Source organism: Globicephala melas, chromosome 5 (assembly GCF_963455315.2).
Source record: "Globicephala melas chromosome 5, mGloMel1.2, whole genome shotgun sequence".
Taxonomy (NCBI): Eukaryota; Metazoa; Chordata; class Mammalia; order Artiodactyla; family Delphinidae; genus Globicephala; species Globicephala melas.
The window spans coordinates 116,813,329-116,838,190 of record NC_083318.1 but is presented as its reverse complement, the minus strand read 5'-3'; the positions used below and the strand labels follow the sequence as shown (position 1 = coordinate 116,838,190).

At 40.8% G+C, this 24,862-nt stretch overlaps 1 protein-coding gene across 8 annotated transcripts in view; it reads right to left on the bottom strand.

Moving 5' to 3' along the window:
- INPP4B (inositol polyphosphate-4-phosphatase type II B) overlaps nt 1–24,581 on the bottom strand; it is a 721,154-nt gene extending 696,573 nt beyond the window's left edge. For 2 of the 8 annotated variants that reach the window (XM_060299732.2, XM_060299731.2), the window contains exon 1: nt 23,549–23,740. The gene's annotated coding sequence lies outside the window, so the exon portion shown is untranslated. Of the gene's footprint in view, nt 1–23,548; nt 23,742–23,964; nt 24,171–24,489 lie in introns of those variants that run through there. The other 6 variants (XM_060299723.2, XM_060299727.2, XM_060299724.1 and 3 more) reach the window with 5 other exon arrangements.
- Between the last annotated feature and the right edge of the window lie 281 nt (nt 24,582–24,862).

Genomic DNA, 24,862 nt, shown 5'->3' with positions numbered 1-24,862 from the left:
CATTTTCCCCAGTCCTTTATTCAGATATAGAGTTTCAATGCCTGCCTCTCAAAAAGACAGTTTGATCACCTCAACATTATTCAACTAAATACTGCCAACGAAAAATTGTCACTCGCCGTCTGGTTCTTTAAGAATGAAGACACTAGCCACTGCAGGTGCTGACCTTCAACACACCCTGAAAGGAGTTCAGGGCAGAGATCAGGAACGAGGCACTCTGTGTTCTGGGAAAAACAGGCCTTCAGATAGTTACTTTCAGGAGAAGAGTTTATGAGCCCAATTCCTTTGCATAGTCTCATATCTAGAAAAGCACTAAAATCATTAACAGAGACATCTGCTCCTCGTGGCTAGCAGCAACCTTCTTGTGACCAGCAGTAACCTTCTGCCAAAATGTGTGCTTGATGACACGTATCCCCCTTCATCAAAATCGCATATATACTGACCTGCCTCCCACCTCCTCCGAGCAGTTCCTCAGAGCTATCTGAGAGGCTGCCTCCTGGGCTATAGTCTTCATTTTGCCCCAAATAAAACTGAATGCACAACTCTCACTTTGTGCATTTTTTTCAGTTGACAATGCAAACAATTTTTTTTAAGTAGGATCCTTTCCTTGTTTAAAGGAAAAAGTTCAGAACCAAAAAAAAAAAAAAAAAAAATTATACCTTAATTTTAATGACATAAATTAGAAAGAGTTTGAAATGGATAGCTTTGTGTTTGGGTTTGGAGACAGATTTCTTGACAAAGTGTTGACGACTTTCTTAAGTCATCTCCATTTCATTTCAGAGAATTTAAAGCTAGGAAATATACCAGAGGGGGAAAAACAATGGCAATTTTGTGTAATAGCACTGCAACCTTGGATTTGTGTGCTAGTCTCTTTGATGAGCTAAGGTTCCTGTCAGACTTTCCTAGGAGCCATGTTCCTTTTGACATATTTTAAAGGGCAAGTTATTTGCATTTTGTGAATGTGATACCTTATTTTCTTTCTTCTGACTTCTAGAAGACTTAGCACTTTTCCAAGAGGGGATATGGTTACTAGAATTACTTTAATGTGAGTACTGATAATCCAACTTCTCATCTGGAAATAGAGATGTCAAAAAAAGTTCCCATTTACTTGTTTTAGACTCTAGATCATAAAATTTGATTATTTCACTAAATGCATTACGTAAGTTTAAGATTTTACTGTAACTTTATCTAGTTGACTTTAACCTACCAGCAAATTGTTTTCTTACTCAACTTACAATGTATAAAGAGAAAATGCCTGTTATGTGCAAAGCACGATGCTGTATATTATTGAGAATCTAACAATGGAACCCCTGACCTCAAGAAGTTTATAATCTAGTCGATGGGCATGAAAACAAATAAGTATAATACAAAGAAGTATGTGAAAAGTATGATAGCAGAACCACGAGTGCTTTGGGGCACAGCGCCTAGAGGTCACTTTCAGCTAGAAACAGGGGACAGCTTTGTGCAAGAGTGACAAATGACCTGGGTTGGACCTTAACATACGAGTAGAATTTTGAGAGACAGAATTGGGAAGGAAGAGCGCTCTGAAAGGAGGAAGGAGGAACAAGCAGGGGGGATGTTTGGGAAAGATCAAGTTGTCTTGCTTGCCGGTAGTGTCGGGCACAGCAAAGAAGAAACAGGAAGTAAAATGCACACCGTAGATTCTCAGAGCTATATAATGCTCAAGCTGACCCTTTGTTCAAGCTCTTGTTTTTACAGATGTGGAAAATAACAGCCTCTTTTCAGCTTCTTTGTTTATGTACCCTGTTTCTAGACACTAAGCTTCCTTTTTAATTTGATTATGTGGCCTATTTTCCATTAACAGGCTCAAATATCATTTCAATCCAAGTAGCTGGAATGAAAGTTAACAAATTCATCTGTGAAATCTACATATGTATGAGAAACAATTACCACACTTTTTTTTTCTCTTTCCAGGTCTCCCAGCCAAAATTTCAGGATGGTAAAATTCTTTCCCTAAATTTAGTTGATTAAGTTCATAAATGTATTTGGCTGCAGGGGAATGAGGCTCATAGGCCCTTGAATTCCATAAAATGAATTTTTCATTTTGAATACTCTTATACATCAGGACAATGCCACAAGAGAATGAACAGCACGGCTTCCGGCATTTTACCTGAGAAGTTGATGTCTTTTGGGTTTGCTCCTGGAGATTTTGCCTATGGTTCCCAAGGCCCTCTCTCCTAGTCCAGCCTGAGCCCCATCCCCCTTTCCATTCTCCTAATGCTAAATTGTTTTCTGCAGCTGAAACACAAACAAAACAAACGGAAAACCTTTCCCACTCTCATCTCTTAAAATTGCACAGTATCTGTTCTCCTGAACAGGCTCTAACTCTGTGATATTTTGTTTGCAGTGTCCTCATCTTTAATACTGTTCTTTTCAAATGTGGTTTCTCTGGGGAAACTCTCAGCCAGCTAAGCCTGTGTTTCTATTCAGTTTGCCAAGAGCTCTCTCCACTACGGTCTTCACAAACTCAACTCTCTAGCTTCTGACATACAGGAAAAATGAATAACCCAGCAAGCTCTCCAAAATAGCCAAGATAAAGTACAATGACCATTTTCATCTTTAAAAGCTCACTGTTGTTGAAATAGCTTTATCTTTGCAGCTCCTGAAATCTGTAGCAGCATCTCTTTGTCCACAGACCTATCGGTACCTTTCCGTAGGATCTATGACTCCCAAAGTCATCATCCCCACCACCGTTTTCAAGGCTCGCTGTAGAACACAAATCAGGTCCTGTGTCACTGCTTCTAATAGTCACTTGCTTTCAAGGTCAGTCACCACTTGTTTGGAAAAACCAGAAGTTCTTTAGGTCAAGGGTCAGTCTTTGGTTTGCCTCTACCCAGCAGGAGCTTGTTCTCCATACTTTTCTCTGTGGGAAGGATCTTATAGACACAACCCAGTCCCGTGCTGTTAGCATAAAAGCGTTGATAAAGACAGATTTCACCCTAGCCTGCTACCTCTCTGCACTTAAAGCGCTTTTCCATACATTCAGGTGTTGTCTGCTCTGAATATTAGCAGAAGTTAAGGCCATTTTATCTGCTCCACATGCAGAGAAGTCTTCAAGCCCAATCATCAAATGTAATAAAGTCACAGGCAAACTAAAAGGTCCTCACAGTAATTGGAAAAAAGGCCAATCATAATTTGTTACTATTCATTAGATGTAATAACATCCCCCTCAGCAGATGGAAAAAGCCCATTACTGACTAAAGCTGTTTAGAGTTCTACATGTCCACGTATATTAGGGACAAACATATATTTAAGGGAGGGGTAAAAATACTCAACATTGCCTGCAGCATGAAGGTAGAGGCAAATCCAAAGGCAAGATATGTTTCCTCAAGAGAAGTGCAAACTTCAAGAAACGGAAGTAAAATGAAGGTATTTATCCATTATAGTATCCTTCCTTTTCCAACCCCTCCCACCAACAGTACAACAAACTAATCATCCTCTAGTGAGACCACATTAATGGTTCTTCCATTCACTCATTCATTCAACAAATATGAACCCGGACACTTACTACTGTGCTACATATTATGCTAAACACTAGGGAGATACTGGTGAAAAACATCTACACAATCCCTGCCCACATAGAGATTACAATAGCTTGTGAATCAAAGTAATAATTGATTCATAAATGTACGATGATACGGGAAGAGAGAATTGGACAGAACTCTGAAGTACCTCGAGTTTAAAGGACAGGCAAGGACATGACATTGGGAAGGATGACAAGGCAAGACAAGAAGTAAAAAAAAAAACCCAGGAGAAGTGAAAATGTCCTTTCACACCAAAGTCCTAGATGTCAGATAAACTGCAATGATAGTTACAATACTGAGTCCACAAGAAATTAAAGGAAAGCCCTCAATGGCAAATTAAAACAAACAATAAACCAAGAAGGGATAGGACAAATGTTAACACCTGGAACTAGACCTTGGAAAATCCAAGGGCCTGGTATAGGAAACAGGTGTTAAGGCCTTGGACCTGCATCCTAGGTGGAGGATGACCCTGAGTCCCACACAGAACTGCAATTCTCTGTAAATGATGGGCTGGAAAACTTCCACACATCAACAAAGGGAAGAGGTGAGCAAATCTGCCTCAATCACAGCTCTGAGCAGAAGAAAAAAATAAATAAAAATAAAAAAGGATATTCTTCTCGGAAAAACTGTATTTATAATTATTCTTTCACAAGAGTCTGAGGTTTAAAGGACATGCTCATAGAGTAGGCTGTGGAGGTCCATGGTATCTTGCAGAAATAAATGCAACTCCTCTTTGGAGAAAAGATCCTCTACTCAGGTTCCGTAAGAATGACAAAGATTTTTAGCTAAAATGTGCTCACTTGAAAAATGAACATAAACTCAAGAAAAAAGAGTCAGCAAGAGTCAGCAGAAATACCAAAAACTATAGAACCTCAAGATATCAGACCTAACAGATCTAGTATAAACAACTATGCATGAGATGCCTAAAGAAATAAAAGATGGGATTGAAAATTGAGAAAGCAACAAAAATGATCGAAAATGACTAGACAGATGTGAAGAGAAAAGTAAATACAATGGGCTAAATATCTCATGTTGAACCCTCCAGAAGCACACTCTCCACCCTCTTCCACCAAGCTCTCTGCCCCCTATATTTATCTGACCTGTATTTATCATCGTGTTAACCCTACCACGGCCCTTGGCTTCTTCTTGGGTTTAGTTAATGTAGAGCACAGGCAGGAGACCAGAGGGAGGAGGGGGAATGAGTACAAGTGTTCTTGGCGTTGGCTCTTTCCCTGGGAGGCCCCCAAAACTGGCTGTACCTCTTGACAGAGGGTTACCGCTCCTGTACTACACAACCCTCTCTTCTTCCAGTTTCCAGTAACCTCTCCCTCTCCAACAGCCCTGGGGCTGTCATTCCTGAGCTTCTACATTCTTCCTTGTGGTTCCCCCTTACCCTAATCAGAAAGGAAAGCTAGATCACTACAAAGAAATGGCAAATAGACTGACAGCAAAATTCTCGATCGTAACAATAGAAGCCAGAAAACTATGGAACAATATCTTCAAAGTGCTGAGAGGAAAACTGTCAGTTTGGAATTATATAGTGCTATTATTTAATAGCAAGCCCCAAATAAAGGCAATTTAAGATAAACCACAACCAAGAGCGTTTACTAGCAATGGACTCATTGCAATAAATATACTCAGAAAACAGCAAAGCTGCAGAAAATAAAATGTCAGAATAAAAGAGTTTAGTAAAGTGGCTGATTATAAGAGCAATACATTAAAATCAATAATATTTCTATACACCCTTAATAGTTAGAAAATGTAATTTCAAAAGAGATACCACTTTAAATAACTACCATAAAAATGAGGTACCTAAAAATAAAACTAACACAGGATGTAGAGGACATTTATGGAGCAAATGTTTAAACTGTATTAAAAGACTCTTAAGAAGAGAGAGATACATTGTGTTCATGGATACAAAGATTATAATCAATATTATGAGGTCAAATCTACCCAAGTTGACCTAAGGATTTAATGCAGTTCCAATCAAAGAGAGGGATATAGTTGGGAGAGAGGGGTACAGCATGCTGATTATCTTTTTCTTATAATATACAGACTTTTTTTTTAAGTACTATTTATTTTTTTTATTTTTATTTTTGGCTGCATTGGGTCTTTGTTGCTGTGCGCAGGCTTTCTCTAGTTGCGGCGCACGGGCTTTCTCTAGTTGCCGCAAGCGGGGGCTACTCTTCGTTGCTGCATGGGCTTCTCCTTGTGGTGGCTTCTCTTTGTTGCGGAGCATGGGTTCTAGGTGCGTGGGCTCAGTAGTTGTGGCGCACGGGCTTCGTTGCTCCACAGCATGCGGGATCTTCCCAGACCAGGGCTCAAACCTGTGTCCCTCGCACTGGCAGGCGGATTCTTAAACACTGCACCACCAGGGAAGTCCCAGACATTTTATACATACATATAATCAAAGATATTTTATATTCAAGAATTAAATTAAAGGAGAATTCAGTATCAAGAAAAACAGAAGGAATTTTTTAAAGGAATAGATCTGATATTGCCAAGTGGTCAAGGACAGAGAACCACTTGTGAAATATAACAGAGTCTCTAAGTGACCTTGGCCAAAGCAGTTTCACCGGAGCTTTGGGGATGAAGTCCAGACTACAATGAAATTGGAAAGTATAGGAAACGTTAAATATCTCCTCCAAGACACTTGTCTCTCTCCTGGAAGAGAAATGAGCGTAGCTGGAGTGGGTATGCAGTAGAGAGGGGTGAAACATGAAAATCTTGTGTGTGTTCACTGCTCATTGGAAGGTAGCAGAGAAGTGAAGATACAGGAGACAAGAAATGATGGCCATGTAGAGATCCCTGAGATTCCAGAAGGAAACAGGATTGACTGCAGAGGTGCAGGGTTTAGTTTATCCAAGCAGGAAGGAGGAAAGGATAGTGATAAGATGCATGAGTGAAGTAGGTGGGTGGTGGGTTATTAAAGGTCATGCTTTTGTTGGCTTTGACTTTTACTGGAAATTAGCGGTAAGAGAGCCTAAAAACACACCCTCCCCTAACACCATTTTCCAGTGCCTAACTCTGAGGCTGGGAAATCAAGTAGGTAGGAAATTCAAGTGGATGAGCAGGAAAATCTCAATACCTTCACCTAGACATTTATTCCACCAGAGTGAGTTCACAAACGGCTTGGTGGTGCCACGTAGCAGAGTCCTCAAGTCTAGGCCAAGGATATGACTTGGCATTAGTGGCTCTATTTGACGCTACAGGAGTTTTCAGGCAGCCAAGCTATATGGGGAAAATAAAGCAAAGAAGTGTGTAGCTCCGAGTGCCAGGGCGCAAAGGAATTGTGGGTTGTCTGCTTTTGCATATTAAAACATTAATCACCCCACGGGGGAGCAGCTCCAGTAATTTCTCTGCAAATGTCTTCTAAAAGGATTCACAAGGGTGAAGAAAGACTTCTCGATCCCCATTAATTTAAAGAACATGGTTCACACAGATCCCCTCATGCTTTCAGTGAATTACGATCAAGCTGAAAACACCAATTCCTCTAGTGTTTTTCAAAAAGCATATTTTTCTTCTTCCCAAGATTAAACCTCTATGTTGGGTGATCTGCAAATGAGCCGCCCCATAGAGACCAGCGAACAAATCTGCAATGGTCATGCAACGCTAGCTCGCAATACCACCTTCCATTAAGACATAGAAGATTCTTCATAGACTGAGATTTACAGCGTGCTTATCTTAATGAAGAGCTGTCACCCAAGGTGTGCTCATTTTCTTCCAATATATTGTTCTTACAGTGTCGATAAGTACCCGTGGCACAAATAAACCTTAGCAGCATTGGCACCATACGGCGTAAACAAATCCTTCCTAAAAATAAAATATACTTTGTGCTCAAGATATATCTTCTAAGACAGCAGGAGGGAAGAACAATCCAGCCTGTACAGTGGTTTTTATACCTTGAGCTGCCAACTTCTATAGATGGCTTTTACCAGTGGATTTTACAGAGGTTAACATTTATTTCTATGCATGGGGAATGTTCTCAGTGTAAAATTCTTAAGTATGCCCAATGCACATAAAATGACTGTGTAAATGAAGCAGATTGGATTCCACAGCTCTCATGAAAAACACAGCAGATGTTTCCTTCCACCTGTGATATTTCTCAGGCCACAAAAATGTTGGCTAGAATGTTCAAAGTGTACGATTAAAGGTTTCCAATCGCTGGGCAATTTTATGCTCATAAGCATCATAGCATCTCTAGATATTATGTGTATATATATGCTCAACAGATGGATCCAACTAGAACTAAATAACCATGTTTCCCAACTAGAAGAAACAAACGGCAAAGGGAAGGATCCTACAGATAGCTACATTGTTTTTAGCCAGCCTCCCTCCTCTGGGACTGGAACAATCACCTTCGCCTTTCCTGACCCAACAAAGAGAGAGCACGCTTTGCCCCTGGCACCATGGCTGCAAGCTACCCTCAAGGGCACATTTTCCTTTCCCATGAAGTGAAGCTCACGTGAGGAACCCCGACACGGAACTGGCAAGAACATCAGGCTTCCTCTTAGCTTCTGCAGCTGACATTCGAAGAGTCAGATTGCAAGAGTATGGCCCTGAGCGGTGGGTGCTTCAGGAGTTTGCTCAGAATCCTGGATCTACCATTTCCTAAATACGAGACTGCAGCACATTACATTTCCTCTCTGTCCTCACGGTTCTCACCTGTAAAATGGGGGTAACGGCAGTGCCTAGCTCAGATAATTGTGGAGAGCAAAAGAGTTAATGTAAGTAAAACATTCATGGTGTTCAGTAAATGCCAGCTATTGTTATTTTTATCAGGATAGAGGAAATATGTGAGTTCCCATGAGGATTTATTTTTTTCTGATTTACTTAGACCTTTCCTTGCTGGTTCTCATGGATAAGACAAGGGTGATAAAGAACTCTACAAATTACTCAGCCTCAAAAAGACAGAGAACAGTTGACCCCACAGTTCTACAAATAGTTTCTAACTGTTTCCCAGAGTCCACCTGCCAAAGCGTGATAAACATTTCACTGGGTGCATTTCAGCAGGCTCTGATGCAGCAAAAATCCCCAAGAAGAACAGACCATATTCAAAGCAACATACTTGGCAAGTGCCTGACACATGGCAGGTCCTGCACAAGTGTTCATTCCCTTCCAATGTCCTCCACTCTGTCCCTCAATCACTCTCAAAAAACTACATGCATGAAGGAGCACACATATGCATGCATACACACACACACACACACACACACACACACACACACACACACACACACAGACTTTTCAAAGACCAGAATCTTCCCTGGTGTAGCAAGAGCTCTACTAATAGATTAAAGTTCTAGACCTTCATCAAGAAGGCATTATTTTTAGATCAGTCAGTTTATTAATTGATATTTCACTTCCTGTCCTTTTCATACCCTCACACACAATAAAAACACAATCATTTTTCTCAGGTAGAGTAAGCCTCACTATGCTGATTATTCATTCATCCACAAAATGTTTTTGAGGCCTACCATGGACCATGCATTCTACTGGGCATTGGGTCCAAGAGACAAAACTGAAGATGCTCCGGATCCTTAAGAAATTTGCAATCTAATAAATGCTGGAGAGGGTGTGGAGAAAAGGGAACCCTCTTACACTGTTAGTGGTAATGTAAATTGATACAGCCACTATGGAGAACAGTATGGAGGTTCCTTAAGAAACTAAAAAGAGAACTACCATATGATCCTGCAATCCCACTCCTGGGCATATATCCAGAGAAAACCATAATTCAAAAAGACACAGGTACCCCAATGTTCATTGCAGCACTATTTACAATAGCCAGGACATGGAAGTTCATCTGTATCCATCAACAGAGGAATGGATAAAGAAGATGTGGTACGTATATACACTGGAATATTACTCAGCCATAAAAAGGAACAAAACTGTGTCATTTGCAGAGATGTGGGTGGCCTGTCATACAGAGTGAAGTAAGTCAGAAAGAGAAAAACAAATGTCGTATGATATCACTTGTATGTGGAATCTAGAAAAATGATACAGATGAACTTATTTGCAAAGCAGAAATAGAGACACAAAGGTAGAGAACAAGCATATGGATACCAAGGGGGGAAGGAGGGGTGGGATGAATTGGGAGATTGGGATTGACATATATACACTACTGTGTATAAAATACATAACTAATGAGAACCTACCATATAGCACAGGGAACTCTACTCAAAGCTCTGTGGTGACCTAATGGGAAGAAAATCCAAAAAAGAGGGGATATACGTATACATGTATACGTATAGCTGATTCACTTTGCTGTATAGCAGAAACTAACACAACATTGTAAAGCAACTATACTCCAATAAATATTAATTTTTTAAATAAATAAATATTTAAAAATCATATATATAAATACAAAAAAAAAAGACATTTGCAATCTAGAGGAAGGAACTGTATAAACCAAACAAAGGCACAAAATAAAAATACCAAATAAACCAAAACCAAATAAAGACACCAAATTTTAAAAAGGAAAGAAAACAAGTAAAACAAGTAAAAAAATATATTTCATGATGGAGCAGACGTAATTGCTCAAATATTATCTATCAGCACAAAGGCTGCGTATCTGTGTTCAGCAAAGGAACCTCCTTGTTTTCATTGATTGACCTTATCAATAAGCATATTTTTAAAATGTGAACTTACAAAATGCATCTATGCTAATAAAATATTGTTTGTATGTGTACTTTCTACACTGAGATTTTAGATTTCATTTAAAATTCTACTGTCAAAAGTTTAGAAAATATAGTATCAGATAACTCTAATATCTCAATTCCTCATTCATTCATATAAAATAAAAACTATTAATCACAGTAATAAAATAGCTTAAAGACTTACTCCTCATTGAAGACTTACTGTGGCCTGACACTGTGTGCTTTACATCCCTCATTGTATTTAATCCTCATAACATCTTTGCAAGGTGGGTGTTCATGAACCAGTTTACAGATTAGGATAGGAGGCTACGGCTTAAAATTCATCAGAGCGGACACTGAATCTATATAGTTTTCTTGGTTACATGTCAAGCTGTAACTGAGTGCCAAATAATCATTCTGAGTATAGGCTATAACAGAATAATAATCACGTTAGTGGTTGTCAATATATTTAATACCATGCTTTTATAGTATATTTTATAAATTGTAATTTATAGTTTTTGTATACAGTCCCACTTAATTCTCACTTCAAATCTGAGATAGTTATTATTATCTGTACTTAATAGATGAGAAAACAGGCTCAGGTAGATTACAATGACTTTCCCCAAATCACTACAGTCTAGATTTGGAGGAACAAAGTCTTATAGTAGGTCTTTTTAATAAATGCAACCGTCTTTTCAATGCAACACAAATGTGTCTAAAGCTAGAATGTATGGAGACAGAATCAAAAACATGCCTGTGAAAGAAAGCCGCCAGTCCTGTTTGGATGGCTCAGAATTCTTGTCTATTGGGCCCTCCCCACAATAGCTCACCCAGACTGTGTGGTGGGAACCTTATAACATCAAATCATTGCTCAAAAAATTGCTACATTTTTATCCAAAATCATGGGATTTGGGTAGTGATTTTTAAAAGTCCCCATATGTGTTTCTACCTAGAGTACCTCAGACCTCGTACTGGTTAGTATTCATAATATCAAATTTCATTTTTAAGGCGTGGTACTTTTAGTCAAGCTCCAAAATATATCATTTGCATTAGTATTGAACTGCTGTAAAAACTCAGTATCTTTATATGTTGTTTTACTGTAAACCATCTCAAATCATTTTTGGAAGTGTGCAGGGAATAAATTATGAATAAATAAGTACATAAATAAAAAATATCCAGTTTCTGCCAGAAAAGAACCTGAGTCCAGATTTTGTATCATCCTGGGGTGATTATTATTCATAGAATGTTCAAGTAGCACTTTCACATACCAAAAACTCTCTCTCCTTTCTACTGAGCACAATAGATTATCTGAAAACGTCTACCTGTTAATCTCTCTATACTTTTCAAACGTGTTTGTGATGATAAGGTGACCAACCAGCCCATTTGCCCAGGTCTCTCCAGGTTTCAGCACTGAAACCCACCATCCCTGAGCATATCAAAACATTGGTCATCCTCACAGAGAACAGGTTGCCAAGGGGGAGGGGGTTAGAGGAGAGATGGAGTGGGAGTTCAGGGTTAGCAGATGTAAGCTATCATATATAGAATGGATAAACAACAAGGTCCTACAGTACAGCACAGTATTCGAAATCCTATGATAAACCATAATGGAAAAGAATATTTTAAAAAGAATATATATATATATATATATGTATACCTGAGTCACTTACTGTACAGCAAAAACTAACACAACATTGTAAATCAACTATACTTCAATCAAATAAATAAATAAAAACCTTGGTCGTCCTAAAATGGTGCAGGGAAACAGTTAAACTAGAGGTGTCTTCTTGAACTAAGACAGTATTTTTCAGTGATTTTTTAAATCATTTTTAAAATTACAATTAGTGTTTATGTGCTGGATGCAGAAAACACTATGGAGATACAGATCTGTATGGGTTAGAATCCCAAGATAAGTGTCATATGATTTACGACCCCATTGCAATGTCTTTGTCCTGCCCTGTCTATGATGGTTGATCTTTTTCTCTCTCACGTACTCTTTCTCAGTATCACATTACCTGAGAAATTTTGACAGGGAAATGTAAACCAGTGGGAGAAAAACTCTCCTGAGGCTTTGAGAGGATTTTCATCACTGCTAGTGCATTGTTGCTTCAAGCATTCAACTGAAAAGAAATACAGAAACCTAAGCATGGAAATTAGAAAGTCTTAACAGAAGCAAATCATAAGCTTTTCACTTGCTTTCACTTGTTGTTGAGCTCAATGATCTAGTCTATGAAATGGAAAGTGGATGTTAGTAGGATCTGACTTAGTGACCCATCCATGAGGAAGTCCTCACAGTTTTAAACAGAGAGATGAACGTGGTTCTTACCACAATCTGATGTTTGTAACTTGAATGTAACTTACATGCAAAGTTCCACTACGCAGAAGAACTGCCATTGAAAATAATATAACTGAATTGAGGGTATGCATGGGCAGGCCTGAAGATGCCTACGTACATACAATATTTCTCCCACTTGTCTATCTGCAGCTTCCTGAGACAGGGCACCAGCAGATGCGGGGTCCATTAGCCTGAGCTAAACAAGTCTCAGCTTCAAGAAAACCTGGAGGACTCATGTTCATAAAAGCAAGGCTTTCTCTTCTGCATGATTCCAATAAGCAAATTGTTTTATTTTTCCATTGACACCAGGGTCAACAGAAGAGAGATGGAGCACATAGCTATGTAGCATTTTAAAAAGACATAAACAAATTGTGTGTACAAAACTCTTTCTGGATATTCATTTTTTTTAAAAGCTCTATAACTGGAGCACAGACCCAAACAAATGAGCTATAGCTTCAGGCTAGTGACCCAACCCTGCCGCTCCATCGTAATGGGCCCAAACTGATGATCTTCGAGGTACTTTCACCAGATGTGACAACTGGAAACCAAATATCAAACTGAGCAATGTTTGCCAGATTATATTTTGTTGAGTTACAGGTATTACAAATTTTGGGACAATTTTATGATACTTCCTTGGTGAGCTGTTGAAGAAGTAGAACTCACATTTTGATAGTTTAAATATTTATACTGAATGTACCTTCTTAGGTTAATTTAAGTAAAATAATTTTAAATAAACATATGTTTAGAGCAAGGCTGTGGACCAATAATGGGAAAGAGAAGCTTTCAAGCCTCGTGTGCCCCTCCCTTTCCTGGACACTGAGATGCCATTAAGGCAAACACATGAACAGGAATGGGCAAAGCTAAGGTGGGCCCATGGTGCATGGGGCATGCTGCTTAATTCCCTGGTCAGTTTGAAGAATGAATCCTGAAAAAGGAAAATACTTAGAATGACTGATGTCTAAAACAAGCTCTTACATATAGCATGAAAAACCCTCCAAATCAAAACTGTACTGAGAGGCACACCAGGTTGCTTACAAGAAGACTAAATCCCATTAAGTTGCCAATTCTCCTCAATTCCATTTATACACTCAAATTTCAATTAAAATCTAAAAATATGTGGGGGTAACTTTTCCAAGTTATTCTAGAAAGAGTCCAGAAGAAATAGCAGTGAGAATGTCTTAAAAGCTACAGAAAAATAAACAAGAAGAGAGTATCAATACTACCAGGTATTAAGCAAATAACAACATCTAAACCTGTGTAATATTAATGAAAATACTGACAGAACACTAGAATGAAGTAAGTATACCAGAACCAGAAACCCACTATGTGGGAGTGTGTGTGTGTGTGTGTGTGTGTGTGTGTGTGTGTGTGTGTGTGTGTGTTTACCTCTAGAATTAGATAACATGATGTGACAGAATCACAAATAAGTGGGAAATGGATGCATTATTCAAAAACTGCTGCAGAAAAATGTTATTAGGAGGGAAATTAATTTAATTCTTATCTCACACCATACACCAAAACAACGTTGAGTGGAAAAGTGATAAAAAAAATCATTAAAGAATTAGATGGTAAATTGTTTTAGGGGAAGAATAATTTAGGTAAATGCTAATCTGTTTTATAAATGAGAAAGTATTATCTAAGCAAAAAAAAAAAAGGGAGAAATATGACATTCAACTTAACAACCCACACATTTTCAACTTTCATATGTTAAAAGAAAGAAAAGCAATACAGATAACATAAATGACAAAAAGACAGTATCATAAAGGACACTAAAATTGATGAAAAGAAAACCAAGGTCCCAATATGCAAAAAAGCTAAAAATATAAATTAATATTTAAAATAAAGTACCAATGAAAATAAGCATTTCAAAAATGTTCAGCCTCAAATGTCAAGGACCTAGTCAATAGCACAGGAAACATTATTCAATATCTTGTAATAACCTATAATGGAAAAGAATCTGAAAAAGAATATATATATATGTATAACTGAAGCACTTTGCCATAACCTGAAACTAACACACTGTAAATCAAGTATAATTCAATTAAAATAAATATATATAAATAAATCAAATTTAAAAATTTGGAGCTTTGAAACAACAACAACAAAATGTTCAGGCTCACTTAATAAAACAATAGTAGAGGGCTTCCCTGGTGGCGTAGTGGTTGAGAGTCCGCCTGCCAATGCAGGGGACACGGGTTCGTGCCCCGGTCTGGGAAGATCCCACATGCCGTGGAGCGGCTGGGCCTGTAAGCCGTGGCCGCGCGTCCGGAGCCTGTGCTCCGCAACGGGAGAGGCCACAGCAGTGAGAGGCTCGCGTACCACAAAAACAAAACAAAACAAACAAACAAAAAAAACAATAGTAGAAGAATGCAGTACTTTAAAGCCTAGACTTTCCAGTAAAATCAGTCTTGGTCCAAGACCCAATTCGACCACTTACCAGCTGTGTGACTTTGGGGTAGCCACTTAACCTCTCAAAATATAACTTTCCTAACCTTTAAAATGGGATGGTAACATTGTCCTCCTCCTACAGTTGTTGCAAAGTTTAAATGAGATAATATAGATAAAGGTCTTGCTTGATGAATGGGCTGCATGAGGTGCACAATAAGTTTTCTTGTTGTGGTTGATGTTGTTAAAATCATCTTCCTCATTCCAATTAACAAACTTAATAAAAAATAATCATATCCCTCAGTGCTGGTGAGGATGGAGATTTGACTTATGTACTTCCAAGGAGAACGAAAATGGGTGCAGTCTTTCTAAAAAGCAGTTTGGCAATTTGTATAAGGAAATTTTTAAAGGTTTATACTTTTTATCCAGAATACTATTTCTAGGAATCATTCCTAAGAAAACAGTAAAAATGATAGACAAGGGATATTAGAAAATGAGGTCATACAGAAAAGATTCATCACAGAGTGTTAACAGGAGAAAAATGCCCAAAAAAAAGCCCAAAAAATGCCAAAAAGTCAAAGTTGCAGGGATGGCTAAACAAATGAAAATGATTTGTATGCCTAACTACCAGATGGCAATTAAAAACAGAAAAAGAAAAGAAAAGGTTAGAGCAGCGTTTACAGGCACAGGAAAAGTGATTTTCTTTTTTATTCATTGCTGTAAACCAGAAAAGAGTTTAGCATAGTACCTGGCACATAGTAGGTGCTCAATCAAATTCTAAACTGAACTGAACAACAGAATTCTAAGTGGAAAAAAAAATCAAGACATTTTCACACACACACACACACATGCATGCACGTACTATAATCTCAACTTTTGTAGAAGAATCACAAAATTTAGAAAGAATCACAGGATTCTAGAAAGAAATATGATAAAACACTAAAAATATATCCTTGGATGATTTTTTTCTGCCTCTTTAGACTTTTCTCTACTTGCCAAAATTTTTTCAATGGAGATCTATTACATTTATAATCTGGAAAAAAAAATGAGTAGAAAAAAAAATCAACTGGAAGCCAACTGGCTCAATTATTTCTTGTTACACTATTCTGAGTATGTACCATTCTTCACTCCCACCCAAAATATAAAGTGAGAAATCGGAATATGAATAGCATGAATAAATTGGGAGGCAGTCTTTAAAACACAGCGCAGGAAAGAAAACATTATAGTAAATTTCAAAAAAGTGAAAAAAATTATGTGTCTAGTATTAAGAAAATTATACAGGGCCTGTGTTCCCTATATAATTTTTACATATGAAAAGTATGGCATGGCTTAAACCCTTTGGATACAAAATACTTGTTTTCTCTACCATGGAATTATATTTTCTCTTAGACACATAATATCATAATGATTTATACATAACGGTTACTGTCAATTTTTTGAAATCTGAAAAAATCCTACTCATTTAGAATTTCAACACAACACAAAATCTAACAGGTATATTTTAGGAGATTCATGACATTTTCAAAGGGGAGGACCAAACGATTTCTCAGATTGCCAAATTCTCAAACACACTCACCAAGGATAACTAGCTCTAGAAAGTGAAGTGCTATGTTACCTAGAGCATAAAATCACCTGGAGGTATGACCACTGGGCCACTGGCTGGGCTCATTCACTGCAAGGCCAGTTTCCAGGACTGTGTGATTTAAATTCACACTTCAGCAAAATTATAGATTACTACGTGTAAGTAATTTAAGACAGCTGGTAAAATCTTGACTCATGCAAACTAAATTCTCGCACGCCAAGGGGCTGCTGTTGTCTACAATGTCTGCCTCTTTAGAAGTAAAATGTTACATAGGAGAACTGTAGTGACAAGGTATGCAGACAGTCAGTATTTGTTTTAATTTAAGAAACCTAATGTAGTCATTGGTTTATCAAGCATGTACTACCTACCATGTTCAAGGAACATTACTGCACACTTTTGTTGATTAAAAAAATACGACATAGAACCTAAGTTGAAATCGATTCCTTAATTATACAGTCTGCCATATTTTCCAGAAACATTCATAATTTGTGCATAATTTAACTAATGCTAAGATTCCTAATTTTTTAGTTGAAATATGTAGTGTTCTTACTTTAGTAATTTTTTTAAATTGCCCTTCATACGATACCTATTTTTATAAATAACTGCTTCACAAGTATATTTCCTTTGATATAATTTCTAGGATTTGCTTCCCAAAACTGCAGAAAGTGGAAAAGCGAGTGAGATTGAGGATGAAACAAGAATGGCCATGATTTGACAACTAACTAAAGTTGGCTGGTGGGAACACAAGAGTTCACTGTACTATTTTTTATTACGTTTAAAATTTTACATAGTACTAAAAAGTCTTTTAAAAGAAGTATATTTCTTAATTATGCCAATTTATGTTGATTAATTTTTCCCTTGGTTTTCATTCCCACAACTGCCCCATCCAGTGATCATGGTTTGAAACACCTACCATGTTGATCTTGAGGAGGTTCCAATCAGGTGGCTACACAATGCATGGGACCCATTCTGGTGCACGGAGGATAGAATAAATTTTAATTCTACCATGGCCCATGGTTTAGTCATTCAGCCAAAGAAAGGGATGCTGACATCCAGATAAACCAAGAAGAAATGATTTGGATAAATCTCAGCTGTCACAATAAAGTAAATTACAGTGCTACGCGGCTAATCCAATTTGGTCACTGTGATGGCCAGGCCATCACTATTACAGAGGACATTAGGGAACTGCTGAAGTGTCAGGGAGACAACCTGCACTTTTTTTTCTTTTTTGCATTGTCCCAAGGGCTATAAGATAGAGGAAAAATTAAGAATAATAGCCTTCAACACCTAGCAAAAAGAATTTGCTCAGCCTGTGTAATGAGAGGTTTAGGATTAAAATGCAAATGGTTAATACAATGTCTGTTTTAGAAAGACTATGCTGGGGTGGGGAGGAGTTCTAACATGTTCACTTAATTTTGCCTTTACCTTTTTCTTACCCAGTCATAAGCAGAATTCTGGCACGTTTAGTTGAATTAATTGCTAAGAATTTCTCACATGAGCAGACCCCACATAAAAGCAGAGCATGTTGGGGCTTCCCTGGTGGCGCAGTGGTTGAGAATCTGCCTGCCGATGCAGGGGACACGGGTTCGAGCCCTGGTCTGGGAAGATCCCACATGCCACGGAGCAACTGGGCCTGTGAGCCACAACTACCGAACCTGCGCGTCTGGACCTTGTGCTCCACAACAAGAGAGGCCGCGATAGTGAGAGGCCCGCGCACAGCGATGAAGAGTGGCCCCCGCTCGCCGCAACTACAGAAAGCCCTCGCACAGAAACAAAGACCCAACACAGCCAAAAATAAATAAATAAATAACATTAAAAAAAAAAAAAATCAGTGTGTGTTAAATATTACAATTAAATCTTTAAAGTATTACAAACAATAGGTCTTCTACATATACTGCTAAGGATTTAGCTGCCTGTTGATTTTAATTTCATTAGCTCGCCCGTGACATAAATAAATTCTGTGCAAAAGAATAGCTTTAATAATGAATATATTGCAATTAAAAAGACCCAAGGCTACTAAGCATTGCACACTGCCACCTAGTGCTGTCTCTTTCACTCCAAATGCACAATGGACGCCTTCAGGAAAGTGGAAACGCTGTATTTTAAAGCAAATTTATCCAAAAAGATAGCTCTGGAACATATTTATTTATAACTGCTTCAAGAGAAGAAAGCTATTAGGGAGAAATGAAATTACACATACCATAAAATCATCCCTGTCTCATAAATTTAGGTAAAAAAGGTCTGATTAGATTAGTAAATATAAAAAGTGATGGGTTTTGTTAATGAAGACATGAAATTTTTTTAAAGGGTGATTTTTTTTAACACTGTGCAGCGAGTACGGAGCATATTCTATTATGAATGTGATGTACGCCAGTGCTCCAAGTGGACTATGTGGTTACCTAGCAAGTTTGGTATATGAAAATGTTCAAAAGGGCTTTGGAGGATGTTAAATAATCACTAGTGATACTTTCAAGCTTTCTTAAGGTCATAGCTATAATCTCCCCTCATCTACAGGTGATTACTTCAATTTAAGATGTCACGGGTTTTTAGTTCTACTTTATTTTCCCAGCGGTGAATAATTTTTGTGGTTTGGTTGTGCTAATTGCTCAGGCTCATCTCTGATCTTTTGGCTAGAAGAGTAAAGCCCCAAGAAAATGAAATGAGAAAGGTTTGAAAGACTGGATTAAAGAAAGGGTTGCTATAGAGAACTTTGCTATGGGTAAGGGAGTGCATTTTACTTGCTTCATTGTATTCTACAATGGTAGCCCCCAGTTTGGTCTACTTAATGCACTGCAGCTACCTATTTTAAGAACTAAGGTGCAAGGTGAAAGACTCATATTTCTGTCAATTAAGTTTGTTATAATGAAAAATGCTCAGAGGATTCCCTTTAAATCATTGCTGCTTAACTTTTGAAAAATCACACTCCGTTTTGAGACACATAAAAATCTGTTTCTCCTTTTAAAGTACTTATAATTTATAAATACATGACATATTAAAACAACTCATATATGGAAATTTTAAAGAACTATATTTTATGTTGCTCTTGGAAGACATTTTTCATTGTTGTCATTACTCCGGTAATTCAAATTCAGAGTGAGTATTAAGGCCGCCTGTATATCCCACAAACTTCTCTCCATCCTTTGCAATGTCGAAAATAGAGCACATAGCTCAGTAATTTCAACATCAAGCCTGTTGCAGTGCTTCATTTTAACAACCAGAAAGGCAGGTAGAAAAAGAAAGATAGGTAAGATACAAATCGATGGAAGGAAAGAAAGGAAGGAAGGAAGGGAGGGAGGGAGGGAGGGAGGGGGAGAAGGAGGGAGTTCACCTTTGAGGGAACTGTTGCCTCCATCCCCTTGAAATCATTAATTTGGATAATTCCCAAAGGAATCTCTGATCACAGCCACATGATCTAGACAACTTCTCACTACTTCCTTTAATCAGCTTAACCAAATGAATACTGCCAAGTCTATTCCACTTAGCTCTGCATAGAGCTATTTTGAGGCCTCTCCACACAATTAGGACACCTAGTTGGCATGGCTGCCAATGCAGAAGACAGAACTTACTCAAAATATTGCAATGTAAGAAACTCAGTTTGGAAAACATGATTTAAGAACACATATTACATTGAAATCCAATTCTTCACACTGTGTTGGGATTACATCTATCAGTGTTCGATAAAATTACAAAGTCAATTGGAAAAACAAAGTCTGAAGTTGCAGCTCTTAGATATTCCACTGGCCTTATGCTATACCATGTACTAACAAGATACTTCTAGGACATAAGATAGTGGTTACAACTGTCCCTTATATAAGAAAAATCCCACAGCAGTTGCAGGTATACAAATGAGATAATTACAATAATAATACTTCATAAGCCTTTTCAAATGCTCCTACTGGTCGACAAGGTCACGAAAACATATAAAGTAAGTGAACTAACAAGGCTTGATTCAAATGATAATAATGCCTGGGACTCTCAAGATTCCTTAACATTTTCTCCCATATCTTAATGCGTTTCTAGGTATCAATACTGCATTTAAAGTTTTGGAAAACAAAAGCTATGGCATCTTGCACACTAAAATGCAATCATGGCATTATCATTCGGATTTACCTAAAAATAAATGTTTAAACTGAAATTATTTGTCTAATAACCTCATTTCTTAGCCTGAATATGAAAGTATGTATATTTGTGTATCCTAAAGAGCTTTACGATCAAAGATTTCTAACTCAATATTAAAAAGTAGTAACAAAGTGGCTATGAAGCACATTCCCTAGGGCTTTAGAAAGACAGATAGAACACATTGAAAAATTAAGGTACAGAATACAGAAGAGACAGACACAGCTTTCAAATTAACATTAAACTGGAGATTATTTAAAACTGCACATTTCTAGCGATTAAAATCCCCATGGTTATGAAAGACAAGCATTTATTCCACACAGATTACAAAAATTATGATATTTGTATTTCTAATATTAGTACTGGCGGGGTCTGTGCACTATGAAATAAGAAAATGTAACAGATATTCAGTAAGCATTTTGCTCACTAATTATTTCATAACTTTTTTAACTTTGTATTCTCAGATGTCAGGTATTACCTGACAACTGACATCTGTTCAGTTGCTAAGAGATACGAGATCAGTTTGCACCTTTTTCTTTGTCTTTAGGAGAACTGCCCTCTTGGGTTTTGCCTCAAAGTAGTGAAAGTAGCCTCTGTCACCCATGTGCGAATTAATATTACTTGTACTAGAAGAAACTCCCAGGTCTCAGAAAGGAAATGAACTGCTTTCAATCTGCACAATTTAGAACAACTATCTGGCTTTTCCCTAAGCTTAATGAGTTTTCCATTTCACAACACTCAAATATAATAGCATTATTTTATAATCAAATTTAACTGATGAGTCTGTGTTATGAGTATTTTGACAAAAATCTTACGGGGAATGAAGTCATTCAGTCGATTTGCATCCCCAAAGTGAAGCTCAAACCCAACATTTGGAAAGTACTTTGTGCCTATAACTTTGACCATGTGCTTCTTTAAACAGCTGGAGGAACAAGAGTAAACTTGGTCTATCTGGTTTTTCTTATACTTTGTCAACGGATCAAAAACAAAACACCGTTATAAATATGTACATCCTAACTGGTCATTAATTCAACACAAATAAATATTGATTTGTCTAATCACAGAGAATATTCTTCAAAAATAAGAGCAGTATTTCAAGCAGCACATAAGTTTCTGAAAGACACTGAGGATCTAGACTCTCATAACCTTTCAAGGACAATGTTCTAAATCACATTTTAGAGAAATACATTGGAAAAGCATTCCATTGCCGTCGCGTTTTACGTTACTACAAATCCAAGAGGTTCAATTTTTAACGGTCAAGTACGTATTACAAAGCCATTGATCATTTACTCTGATTTCACATCAATGCTCTACTGGGGTATATCACAAAGGAACACAAGATCATGCGTTTCTTTGTCTATTAAGTGAGACAGTGCCCACTTACCCAGTCCTCTTTTTACTCAACTTCTTGCACTAGCCAGCTGCCCTGTCGGTGGTTCCTTGCACCTTATATGCTGCCTTAGCATCGTCAGATTACTACTACTGCTGGTCCAGAACCCTTAAGAGAACTCCTATGACAAGCCAAGGTCTTGGAAACGTAGTCCTACACCTACACCAATGGGCTGTCTAGCGCCCGTCTCGAGGGGAAGAAGACGATCTACCCTCTGTCTTCCAGGCTTTCACTTATTTTATAGCGCCACACCTTTACAAACACGTTCTGTCACACTGAGAGGAAGGAGATAATGTAAAATGTAACATCTGGAGTCATAAAATGTAAACACCTCAAATAACACACCTCAGAAAGAGGGAGGAAACCTCGTTCCGGGCGGAGGGGATTGGGGGGAGACAAGCAAAGTTGATCTGCATCATTAAAACAAGAGTAATAGAAAACACCCTCTCGGGTTTTTCCAGTAAGTTTGGGGCGGCAGCAGCAGCAACCTAATCAATATGCACATCCTCACCTTTATAAACCTCTTGTCCCCAAACAGAAACTGCCGGTGCCTCTCCACCGTGTAGGGGCAGACACCACCCCCCAAAAGAGAGGCGAGTTCAGAGGCATAGGGAGGGGCAAAAGCAGATACGTGGGGCTCCAGCATCCCGATCTTAGTCCCAGCTACAAGCCTGAAAGTCCATTCAGGAACCAGCCCCTGGCTCCTAACATCCCCGGCCTGGGCCCTCCCTGCCAAAGGTGCCAGAGAGCTCGCAGACCCTGCAGCGCAGCTGTCAGACGCCAAACAATTACTTCCCCACGCCAGCCCCACGACCACGGCCCCCCACCGCCCTCCAGCCACGGCCCCTCGCTGTCGAACCCCTTTAAAAATGAGACCTCTCTGGGGCAGGACAAGAGGTGCTCGGTGGCCAGGAAGAGACGCACCGGGCTTCTCTGCCGGAATGAGTTGCCGGGAGCGGGCTGGGGGTGGCCATGGAGAGGGGGCTCCTTAGGAAACACCGAACCATGGGGCAACGGAGACCCCAGTATCAATCTCCCTTACTCCCACCCCACCCCCACCCGCTCGCCTCGAAGACGACTTCTCCCGAGGCGGGCGGCGGCGGCAGGTTAGCGGCCGGGAGGCGGTGGAGAGCGAGTCCCCCGGGCCACCGCAGCCTCTCCAAAAGGACCGCGAGGGTGGGCGGGCGCCGCCTTGTAAGGTCAGTGAGGCCAGAGCTCAGAGTTACGCGGGGCCCACAGAGTGAGCGTGAGGGGGCGAGGGTGACGGTGAACCTGAACCCGCGCGCGGCCCGGCCAAGGGGCGCCCGGCCAGAGGGTCCACGGGTGTCAGGGGAACCCCGGCAGCCCGGGAGAGACAGCACACCACACCTCTCAGGAGCGAGGGCTGCATGGGGTTATTGGGGCCGCCAGGCTGAGAAACTTGATGCCAAACAGACCGGCTCCCCGCCCCCCCCGCCCGCCCCCGCGCTCTCAGACCCGCTCGAACGCCTCGCGAGTCCCCCACCGTCCCCCAGGCCACCCTGCCGAAGCCCCCGCCGAGCCCTCGGAGCCCCGGCGGGTAATTACCTCTCCCGGAGGCGGAGTAGGGGGCGGCAGCGGCAGCAGCACTTTGAGCCTGACTTTCCGGCGTTCGCGGGTGAGCTTGTACGCGCCAGCGGGAGCTGTAACCTGCTATATATAGACCGGAGCCTCAGCACCCGGGGCTGGGAACCCGGAGGAGACGAGCCGGCGGCGCGGCGGCGGCGCAGGGCGCGGGGCGCTGGAGGCGGCTCCCCGAGGCTCCCGCGCCTCCCTCCGGCTCCCGGCGCTCGCCGCGCTCACCGCTCGTTCCCCGCTCGCTCCCCGCCCCGCCGCGCGCGCCCCGGACAACTTGTCACCGGCGCGGCCGCCTCTCCGGCTGCTCACACGCCCCCTGGCATAATCGCTACTTTCTGTCCCCCCACGCCACCCTTCCCTGCTCCTCTTCCTCCTCCGCCCGTTACCAGCGGTCTCCTCCCAATGTCACCGGCGGCCGAATAGAGGCGGCGACGGCAGCGACCGTCGCGCAACTGGCGCAGCTCGCTTTCCGCTACCGATGGAGTGGAGTTGGTGACCCGGCCGCCCAAACCGAAATGACCCCAACAAGCTTGCTCCGGGTGCGGCCACCCCGCACCCCGACCTTCTGCTGGGCCCCTCTGCCAACGGGGACGGTCCCCAGCCTGGGCTGCTGGGAGCGCCGCTGCGGAGCGGTGGGGAGAGGTGACCCGCGGCCGCCAGGCTGCGGCCGGGGCCGCGGAAACCACACGGTTTTTAACCGGCGGGAGGAGGCGCCCCGGACCCGGGCTCAGACCCGGGAGGTGGAGGGGGGAGAGGGGGAGGCGGTGTCCCGCGTCACCGGACTTCTGCCTGCCACCGCCCTGGGTCCCGTCTCTCGTGCCACTCCTCCGCCTTGGCCCGGGATGAGGTCGGGCGGAGGAGACCTGGGCACTGGGGAGGCTTCCAACTTGGCGCAGCCCACGGCCACCCACCTCCAGCCCCCAAGTCGCGGCGCGGTGACTGAGGCCGAGCCGCTCCCAACAAGCGTATGATGCCCCTTTGGCAGCCCGGGCGCGTGGGGACAGGTCTACACTCTGCGTGTTTGGGGTGTGGGGAAAACAGGGTACGTAATCGCGCAGTCTGAACCGAGGCTAACACTCCCCCTCTGCCTCGCCAACAAGCCCACTGGCGAAGGCGCACAGCCTGGCTATTCCGGTTGGCTGGGGTGTGGGGAGAATGACTCTCCCTATCTGCGCCTGACAGGTGCCACCTGGTGGTTCTCTTGGGGAGGTTTCCACTGAGCGGCTCAAAGGTCATGGGGATGCTGGGAAGGCCGGGCGAGCGCCAGTCCAGGCAGGCACCCTC